This window comes from Cottoperca gobio, chromosome 6 (assembly GCF_900634415.1).
Source record: "Cottoperca gobio chromosome 6, fCotGob3.1, whole genome shotgun sequence".
Classification (NCBI taxonomy): domain Eukaryota; kingdom Metazoa; phylum Chordata; class Actinopteri; order Perciformes; family Bovichtidae; genus Cottoperca; species Cottoperca gobio.
The window spans coordinates 2,782,117-2,792,613 of record NC_041360.1 but is presented as its reverse complement, the minus strand read 5'-3'; the positions used below and the strand labels follow the sequence as shown (position 1 = coordinate 2,792,613).

Here is a 10,497-nt window from a genome sequence, read left to right as displayed (position 1 = left end):
TTGATGATAATATTCATCATTTCTACCTTTAATGAGAGTAGAGGAAAATGTATGAAAGCTAGCCAAATAACTGTATCAACTGTATTTTTGAATTTTAGACACATTATATATTAAATGTATCCTCCTTTATATTGTTATGGTATAGCTGTCAACTCTATCATGGACTATAATATACATTAAATGTGTTCAAATGACAGATTTTGATGCAGTTATTGTGCTGATCATGATGGAACTCAGAGATGTGATGTCAATCTATTCCTGTTCAGCTGTCCACACTTTACAATATGCCACAAACCAGGTCGCATATAAAGGATCGGTGCTATTTTGATTACTGTGAACAACTGTTTCCCTTAAAATATAGCTTTTATATGTGGAGGTGGACATTTTCCTACCCATCCTTTATGGTAACTTTCAACATCTTCTACACTTTAACTGTGGACTCTCTTACTGCATTGCTTTCGACAAAACATATATAAAACAAATGAAAATGTCATAAAAAACATATTATAAAGCCCATAAAAACAACAGCAATGCATGAACAAAACAGAAAATGCAACAACAAAATGCAACAACAAAATACAACCACATTATAGACAACACAATGCCAAAGAGAAGATTATATTTCAGGAAACACAAAAGCATTAGAGAAAACAGATCAACAAAGTTTTAAACTTACAGATTGTTTTAAACCTTTGTTGAACATGTTCAAATAACACGCATGAATCCAAGCAGAATACTTTAATGAGGAAAATAAAAAATTACTTTAACTTAGCTTTAGGGGGATTTAATTAATAAATAACGAAGTAACTCAGACTAAATAGTAGGAGAAATTTACCTTCTTTCATTTTAGGTAACAAATCTTTGATAGCATCCACCTTTGAAATAAAATGTTTCTTTTGAGGAAAACATTATTTTGTAATTAGTGTTGTCAAAATGTTGTGATTACATCTATCATCTGAAATATTGGCGTGAGTCATTTCAGTTTCTGCAACACAACACACAGACTATAACCTCTTCACACTCTGTTGATAATGTTCGTTCAATGTTTTATTGTTCTAAGTATTAGATATGGTGGTGGTCAAGTAGGTTAGGCTTCCAAATAGAACACCGGAAGGTAGTGAATTCAATAATAGGGCCTGCCACCATTCTGACTTAAGCCAAGTGACACTGTCCCTGTAGTTAGTTCACTGTTAGTCGCTCTGGATAAGAGCGTCTGCTAAAATAACAAATATGTGTGTTAAATTGTCATACTTAGCATAAGAGTGATTTTTATTGTTTTACTTTTTCATGAAGTAACAGTGGCCTTGACACTAAATTCTAATCTGTATATTACGCTGCCATTACAGTTTGTGCTACTAATTATACAAAACTCTAGGCAAAAACCAATCCATATTTTTACAATTCTAGCATGTTTAGTTCTAAAATGTGAAGTTGCAAGCCTATATTGTTTACTTACATTTCCAGAGAGTTAATGTACAAATCTTGAATGTAGAGTTACATTTTACATTTCTTGCATGACCTTTGGTTAAGCAACACTCAGATGCAGTCCTTTGAAAGTTCAGATAGGTAGGGACTCAATGGACTTGCTTTCAGAATGGGTTTCCATTCCGAAAGGACCTCGTTTAACAGAGCCGTCTTGGTGATGATTCTCATCCCGACAGCATCATCTGAAGAGAGCAGAGACCGAACCCTCTCCCACAATCCGACAATATGTTTGCCCCGTGTGAGGGTCGAACTCACGACCTTCAGATTATGAGACTGACACGCTGCCTACTGCGCCAACGAGGCACAAAATGGTGTTAGCCTTTACCAGTAAAATGTAGTTCTCTTTTATTTATTATGATAAATTGTCATAATTAGCATAATAATGAACTGTATATTGTATATTACCTTGCCATTACAGTTTGAGATACTAATTATACAAAACTCTAGGCAAAAAACCAATGAAGCAGCATCACACGTTGCAATTTGTTGAAAGGACTATTCCCAAAGAATCGAAAGCCCAGTTGCATTGGCCGGGAATCGGACCAGGGCCTCCCGCGTGGCAGGAGAGAATTCTACCACTGAACCATCCAATGCTCATATGACACAACATGTAACCATTTTGCAGACGTGTCCAATAGCACGGCCAAAATAAATAGTTCCGAATGGGCAAACGCTTCTGTATTTCATTATTTGCTGTCCTGTCCTTGCAGCAGGTATACATTCCAGTTAAACTCCTTACATGGATTTGCTGTAAAGCATCTCACCAGAGTTTTCAAAACACAAGGAGTCAGAACCTACCACACACCACATCACATCTTTTCTGGTACACCCTAAGGATATGTGTCTCATTGCAGCTGATTCCAATGTTGAGTTACATTTCTAGCATGTTCAGTTACAATTCTATAACGTTAACTTACAGTTCTAGAACGTGAAGTTGCAAGTCTATAATGTTAAGTTAAAGTTCAAGAATGTTAATGTACAGATCTAGAATGTTGAATTTCCTTTCCAGCGTGTTTAGTTACAATTCTAGAAAGTTAAGTTAATCATAGAATGTGAAATTGCAAGTCTACAATCTTAAATTATAGTTCTAGAATGTTAAGATACAAGTCAAGTAGGTTAGGTCCCAGTTCTATAATGTTGAGTTACAATGATAGCATGTTAAGATACCGTTCTAGACAGTTAAGTTGCTATTCTAGAATGAGAAGTTGCAAGTCTATAATGTTAAGTTACAGTTCTAAAATGTTGAGTTGCAATGCTACCATGTCAAGTTACAGCTCCAAAATGTGAAGTTACAATTCTAGCATGATTAAGTTAAAATTCTAGCATGTTTAGTTGTAATTCTAGAATGTGAAGTTGCATGACTATATTGTTTACTTACATTTCCAGAGAGTTAATGTACAAATCTTGAATGTAGAGTTACATTTTCTTGCATGACCTTTGGTTAATCAATCAATCAATCAAATTCAAATCAATCAACACTCGGATGCACCTTTGAAAGTTTAGTTGGTAGGGCTCAATGGACTTGCTTTTGGAATGGGCTTCCATTCCGAAATGACCTCGTTTACAGAGCCGTCTTGGTGATGATTCTCATCCCGACAGCATCATCTGAAGAGAGCAGAGACCGAACCCTCTCCCACAATCCGACAATATTATTGCCCCGTGTGAGGGTCGAACTAACGACCTTCAGATTATGAGACTGACTGCTCCTGCGCCAACGAAGCACAAAATGTTGTTAGCCTTTACCAGTAAAATGTAGTTCTTTTTTATTTATTATGATAAATTGTCATAATTAGCATAATAATGAACTGTATATTGTATATTACCTTGCCATTACAGTTTGAGATACTGATTATACAAAACTCTAGGCAAAAACCAATGAAGTAGCATCACACATTGAATGTGAAGTTGCAAGCCTATATTGTTTACTTACATTTCCAGACAGTTAATGTACAAATCTTGAATGTAGAGTTAAATTTTCTTGCATGACCTTTGGTTAAGCAACACTCGGATACACCTTTGAAAGTTTAGATTGGTAGGGCTCAATGGACTTGCTTTTGGAATGGGTTTCCATCCCGAAAGGACCACGTTTAACAGAGCCGTCTTGGTGATGATTCTCATCCCGACAGCATCATCTGAAGAGAGCAGAGACCGAACCCTCTCCCACAATCCGACAATATTTTTGCCCCGTGTGAGGGTCGAACTCACGACCTTCAGATTATGAGACTGACACGCTGCCTACTGCGCCAACGAGGCACAAAATGGTGTTAGCCTTTACCAGTAAAATGTAGTTCTCTTTTATTTATTATGATAAATTGTCATAATTAGCATAATAATGAACTGTATATTGTATATTACCTTGCCATTACAGTTTGAGATACTAATTATACAAAACTCTAGGAAAAAACCAATGCAAGCAGCATCACACGTTGCAATTTGTCGAAATGACTATTCCCAAAGAATCGAAAGCCCAGTTGCATTGGCCGGGAATCGGACCAGGGCCTCCCGCGTGGCAGGAGAGAAATCTACCACTGAACCTCCAATGCTCATATGACACAACATGTAACCATTTTGCAAACGTGTCCAATAGCACGGCCAAAATAAATAGTTCCGAATGGGCAAACGCTTCTGTATTTCATTATTTGCTGTCTGTCCTTGCAGCAGGTATACATTCCAGTTAAACTCCTTTACATGGATTTGCTGTAAAGCATCTCACCAGAGTTTTCAAAACACAAGGAGTCAGAACCTACCACACACCACATCACATCTTTTCTGGTACACCCTAAGGATATGTGTCTCATTGCAGCTGATTCCAATGTTGAGTTACATTTCTAACATGTTCAGTTACAATTCTATAACGTTAACTTACAGTTCTAGAACGTGAAGTTGCAAGTCTATAATGTTAAGTTAAAGTTCAAGAATGTTAATGTACAGATCTAGAATGTTGAGTTTCATTTCCAGCGTGTTTAGTTACAATTCTAGAAAGTTAAGTTAAATCCTAGAATGTGAAATTGCAAGTCTACAATCTTAAATTATAGTTCTAGAATGGTAAGATACAAGTCAAGTAGGTTAGGTCCCAGTTCTAGAATGTTGAGTTACAATGATAGCATGTTAAGATACCGTTCTAGACAGTTAAGTTGCTATTCTAGAATGAGAAGTTGCAAGTCTATAATGTTAAGTTACAGTTCTAAAATGTTGAGTTGTAATGCTACCATGTCAAGTTACAGCTCCAAAATGTGAAGTTGCAATTCTAGCATGTTTAGTTAAAATTCTAGCATGTTTAGTTCTAATTCTAGAATGTGAAGTTGCAAGCCTATATTGTTTACTTACATTTCCAGACAGTAAATGTACAAATCTTGAATGTAGAGTTACATTTTCTTGCATGACCTTTGGTTAAGCAACACTCGGATACACCTTTGAAAGTTTAGTTGGTAGGGCTCAATGGACTTGCTTTTGGAATGGGTTTCCATTCCGAAAGGACCTCGTTTAAAGAGCCGTCTTGGTGATGATTCTCATCCCGACAGCATCATCTGAAGAGAGCAGAGACCGAACCCTCTCCCACAATCCGACAATATTTTTGCCCCGTGTGAGGGTCGAACTCACGACCTTCAGATTATGAGACTGACACGCTGCCTACTGCGCCAACGAGGCACAAAATGGTGTTAGCCTTTACCAGTAAAATGTAGTTCTCTTTTATTTATTATGATAAATTGTCATAATTAGCATAATAATGAACTGTATATTGTATATTACCTTGCCATTACAGTTTGAGATACTAATTATACAAAACTCTAGGAAAAAAACAATGAAGCAGCATCACACGTTGCAATTTGTCGAAATGACTATTCCCAAAGAATCGAAAGCCCAGTTGCATTGGCCGGGAATCGGACCAGGGCCTCCCGCGTGGCAGGAGAGAAATCTACCACTGAACCTCCAATGCTCATATGACACAACATGTAACCATTTTGCAAACGTGTCCAATAGCACGGCCAAAATAAATAGTTCCGAATGGGCAAACGCTTCTGTATTTCATTATTTGCTGTCTGTCCTTGCAGCAGGTATACATTCCAGTTAAACTCCTTTACATGGATTTGCTGTAAAGCATCTCACCAGAGTTTTCAAAACACAAGGAGTCAGAACCTACCACACACCACATCACATCTTTTCTGGTACACCCTAAGGATATGTGTCTCATTGCAGCTGATTCCAATGTTGAGTTACATTTCTAACATGTTCAGTTACAATTCTATAACGTTAACTTACAGTTCTAGAACGTGAAGTTGCAAGTCTATAATGTTAAGTTAAAGTTCAAGAATGTTAATGTACAGATCTAGAATGTTGAGTTTCATTTCCAGCGTGTTTAGTTACAATTCTAGAAAGTTAAGTTAAATCCTAGAATGTGAAATTGCAAGTCTACAATCTTAAATTATAGTTCTAGAATGGTAAGATACAAGTCAAGTAGGTTAGGTCCCAGTTCTAGAATGTTGAGTTACAATGATAGCATGTTAAGATACCGTTCTAGACAGTTAAGTTGCTATTCTAGAATGAGAAGTTGCAAGTCTATAATGTTAAGTTACAGTTCTAAAATGTTGAGTTGTAATGCTACCATGTCAAGTTACAGCTCCAAAATGTGAAGTTGCAATTCTAGCATGTTTAGTTAAAATTCTAGCATGTTTAGTTCTAATTCTAGAATGTGAAGTTGCAAGCCTATATTGTTTACTTACATTTCCAGACAGTAAATGTACAAATCTTGAATGTAGAGTTACATTTTCTTGCATGACCTTTGGTTAAGCAACACTCGGATACACCTTTGAAAGTTTAGTTGGTAGGGCTCAATGGACTTGCTTTTGGAATGGGTTTCCATTCCGAAAGGACCTCGTTTAAAGAGCCGTCTTGGTGATGATTCTCATCCCGACAGCATCATCTGAAGAGAGCAGAGACCGAACCCTCTCCCACAATCCGACAATATTTTTGCCCCGTGTGAGGGTCGAACTCACGACCTTCAGATTATGAGACTGACACGCTGCCTACTGCGCCAACGAGGCACAAAATGGTGTTAGCCTTTACCAGTAAAATGTAGTTCTCTTTTATTTATTATGATAAATTGTCATAATTAGCATAATAATGAACTGTATATTGTATATTACCTTGCCATTACAGTTTGAGATACTAATTATACAAAACTCTAGGAAAAAAACAATGAAGCAGCATCACACGTTGCAATTTGTCGAAATGACTATTCCCAAAGAATCGAAAGCCCAGTTGCATTGGCCGGGAATCGGACCAGGGCCTCCCGCGTGGCAGGAGAGAAATCTACCACTGAACCTCCAATGCTCATATGACACAACATGTAACCATTTTGCAAACGTGTCCAATAGCACGGCCAAAATAAATAGTTCCGAATGGGCAAACGCTTCTGTATTTCATTATTTGCTGTCTGTCCTTGCAGCAGGTATACATTCCAGTTAAACTCCTTTACATGGATTTGCTGTAAAGCATCTCACCAGAGTTTTCAAAACACAAGGAGTCAGAACCTACCACACACCACATCACATCTTTTCTGGTACACCCTAAGGATATGTGTCTCATTGCAGCTGATTCCAATGTTGAGTTACATTTCTAACATGTTCAGTTACAATTCTATAACGTTAACTTACAGTTCTAGAACGTGAAGTTGCAAGTCTATAATGTTAAGTTAAAGTTCAAGAATGTTAATGTACAGATCTAGAATGTTGAGTTTCATTTCCAGCGTGTTTAGTTACAATTCTAGAAAGTTAAGTTAAATCCTAGAATGTGAAATTGCAAGTCTACAATCTTAAATTATAGTTCTAGAATGGTAAGATACAAGTCAAGTAGGTTAGGTCCCAGTTCTAGAATGTTGAGTTACAATGATAGCATGTTAAGATACCGTTCTAGACAGTTAAGTTGCTATTCTAGAATGAGAAGTTGCAAGTCTATAATGTTAAGTTACAGTTCTAAAATGTTGAGTTGTAATGCTACCATGTCAAGTTACAGCTCCAAAATGTGAAGTTGCAATTCTAGCATGTTTAGTTAAAATTCTAGCATGTTTAGTTCTAATTCTAGAATGTGAAGTTGCAAGCCTATATTGTTTACTTACATTTCCAGACAGTAAATGTACAAATCTTGAATGTAGAGTTACATTTTCTTGCATGACCTTTGGTTAAGCAACACTCGGATACACCTTTGAAAGTTTAGTTGGTAGGGCTCAATGGACTTGCTTTTGGAATGGGTTTCCATTCCGAAAGGACCTCGTTTAAAGAGCCGTCTTGGTGATGATTCTCATCCCGACAGCATCATCTGAAGAGAGCAGAGACCGAACCCTCTCCCACAATCCGACAATATTTTTGCCCCGTGTGAGGGTCGAACTCACGACCTTCAGATTATGAGACTGACACGCTGCCTACTGCGCCAACGAGGCACAAAATGGTGTTAGCCTTTACCAGTAAAATGTAGTTCTCTTTTATTTATTATGATAAATTGTCATAATTAGCATAATAATGAACTGTATATTGTATATTACCTTGCCATTACAGTTTGAGATACTAATTATACAAAACTCTAGGAAAAAAACAATGAAGCAGCATCACACGTTGCAATTTGTCGAAATGACTATTCCCAAAGAATCGAAAGCCCAGTTGCATTGGCCGGGAATCGGACCAGGGCCTCCCGCGTGGCAGGAGAGAAATCTACCACTGAACCTCCAATGCTCATATGACACAACATGTAACCATTTTGCAAACGTGTCCAATAGCACGGCCAAAATAAATAGTTCCGAATGGGCAAACGCTTCTGTATTTCATTATTTGCTGTCTGTCCTTGCAGCAGGTATACATTCCAGTTAAACTCCTTTACATGGATTTGCTGTAAAGCATCTCACCAGAGTTTTCAAAACACAAGGAGTCAGAACCTACCACACACCACATCACATCTTTTCTGGTACACCCTAAGGATATGTGTCTCATTGCAGCTGATTCCAATGTTGAGTTACATTTCTAACATGTTCAGTTACAATTCTATAACGTTAACTTACAGTTCTAGAACGTGAAGTTGCAAGTCTATAATGTTAAGTTAAAGTTCAAGAATGTTAATGTACAGATCTAGAATGTTGAGTTTCATTTCCAGCGTGTTTAGTTACAATTCTAGAAAGTTAAGTTAAATCCTAGAATGTGAAATTGCAAGTCTACAATCTTAAATTATAGTTCTAGAATGGTAAGATACAAGTCAAGTAGGTTAGGTCCCAGTTCTAGAATGTTGAGTTACAATGATAGCATGTTAAGATACCGTTCTAGACAGTTAAGTTGCTATTCTAGAATGAGAAGTTGCAAGTCTATATGTTAAGTTACAGTTCTAAAATGTTGAGTTGTAATGCTACCATGTCAAGTTACAGCTCCAAAATGTGAAGTTGCAATTCTAGCATGTTTAGTTAAAATTCTAGCATGTTTAGTTCTAATTCTAGAATGTGAAGTTGCAAGCCTATATTGTTTACTTACATTTCCAGACAGTAAATGTACAAATCTTGAATGTAGAGTTACATTTTCTTGCATGACCTTTGGTTAAGCAACACTCGGATACACCTTTGAAAGTTTAGTTGGTAGGGCTCAATGGACTTGCTTTTGGAATGGGTTTCCATTCCGAAAGGACCTCGTTTAAAGAGCCGTCTTGGTGATGATTCTCATCCCGACAGCATCATCTGAAGAGAGCAGAGACCGAACCCTCTCCCACAATCCGACAATATTTTTGCCCCGTGTGAGGGTCGAACTCACGACCTTCAGATTATGAGACTGACACGCTGCCTACTGCGCCAACGAGGCACAAAATGGTGTTAGCCTTTACCAGTAAAATGTAGTTCTCTTTTATTTATTATGATAAATTGTCATAATTAGCATAATAATGAACTGTATATTGTATATTACCTTGCCATTACAGTTTGAGATACTAATTATACAAAACTCTAGGAAAAAAACAATGAAGCAGCATCACACGTTGCAATTTGTCGAAATGACTATTCCCAAAGAATCGAAAGCCCAGTTGCATTGGCCGGGAATCGGACCAGGGCCTCCCGCGTGGCAGGAGAGAAATCTACCACTGAACCTCCAATGCTCATATGACACAACATGTAACCATTTTGCAAACGTGTCCAATAGCACGGCCAAAATAAATAGTTCCGAATGGGCAAACGCTTCTGTATTTCATTATTTGCTGTCTGTCCTTGCAGCAGGTATACATTCCAGTTAAACTCCTTTACATGGATTTGCTGTAAAGCATCTCACCAGAGTTTTCAAAACACAAGGAGTCAGAACCTACCACACACCACATCACATCTTTTCTGGTACACCCTAAGGATATGTGTCTCATTGCAGCTGATTCCAATGTTGAGTTACATTTCTAACATGTTCAGTTACAATTCTATAACGTTAACTTACAGTTCTAGAACGTGAAGTTGCAAGTCTATAATGTTAAGTTAAAGTTCAAGAATGTTAATGTACAGATCTAGAATGTTGAGTTTCATTTCCAGCGTGTTTAGTTACAATTCTAGAAAGTTAAGTTAAATCCTAGAATGTGAAATTGCAAGTCTACAATCTTAAATTATAGTTCTAGAATGGTAAGATACAAGTCAAGTAGGTTAGGTCCCAGTTCTAGAATGTTGAGTTACAATGATAGCATGTTAAGATACCGTTCTAGACAGTTAAGTTGCTATTCTAGAATGAGAAGTTGCAAGTCTATAATGTTAAGTTACAGTTCTAAAATGTTGAGTTGTAATGCTACCATGTCAAGTTACAGCTCCAAAATGTGAAGTTGCAATTCTAGCATGTTTAGTTAAAATTCTAGCATGTTTAGTTCTAATTCTAGAATGTGAAGTTGCAAGCCTATATTGTTTACTTACATTTCCAGACAGTAAATGTACAAATCTTGAATGTAGAGTTACATTTTCTTGCATGACCTTTGGTTAAGCAACACTCGGATACACCTTTGAAAGTTTAGTTGGTAGGGCTC

The 10,497-nt window shown here is 37.2% G+C and overlaps 6 non-coding genes across 6 annotated transcripts; all 6 read right to left on the bottom strand.

Annotated features, from left to right (window-relative positions):
- Positions 1-1,715: 1,715 nt before the first annotated feature.
- trnam-cau (transfer RNA methionine (anticodon CAU)) lies at positions 1,716-1,788 on the bottom strand. Its single transcript has one exon. It is a non-coding gene; the product is annotated as a tRNA-Met (tRNA).
- A 1,877-nt stretch (positions 1,789-3,665) lies between these two features.
- trnam-cau (transfer RNA methionine (anticodon CAU)) lies at positions 3,666-3,738 on the bottom strand. The gene has a single exon. It is a non-coding gene; the product is annotated as a tRNA-Met (tRNA).
- Positions 3,739-5,060: 1,322 nt separating this feature from the next.
- trnam-cau (transfer RNA methionine (anticodon CAU)) lies at positions 5,061-5,133 on the bottom strand. Its single transcript has one exon. It is a non-coding gene; the product is annotated as a tRNA-Met (tRNA).
- A 1,321-nt stretch (positions 5,134-6,454) lies between these two features.
- trnam-cau (transfer RNA methionine (anticodon CAU)) lies at positions 6,455-6,527 on the bottom strand. The gene has a single exon. It is a non-coding gene; the product is annotated as a tRNA-Met (tRNA).
- Positions 6,528-7,848: 1,321 nt separating this feature from the next.
- Positions 7,849-7,921, bottom strand: trnam-cau (transfer RNA methionine (anticodon CAU)). The gene has a single exon. It is a non-coding gene; the product is annotated as a tRNA-Met (tRNA).
- A 1,320-nt stretch (positions 7,922-9,241) lies between these two features.
- On the bottom strand, positions 9,242-9,314 carry trnam-cau (transfer RNA methionine (anticodon CAU)). The gene has a single exon. It is a non-coding gene; the product is annotated as a tRNA-Met (tRNA).
- Between the last annotated feature and the right edge of the window lie 1,183 nt (positions 9,315-10,497).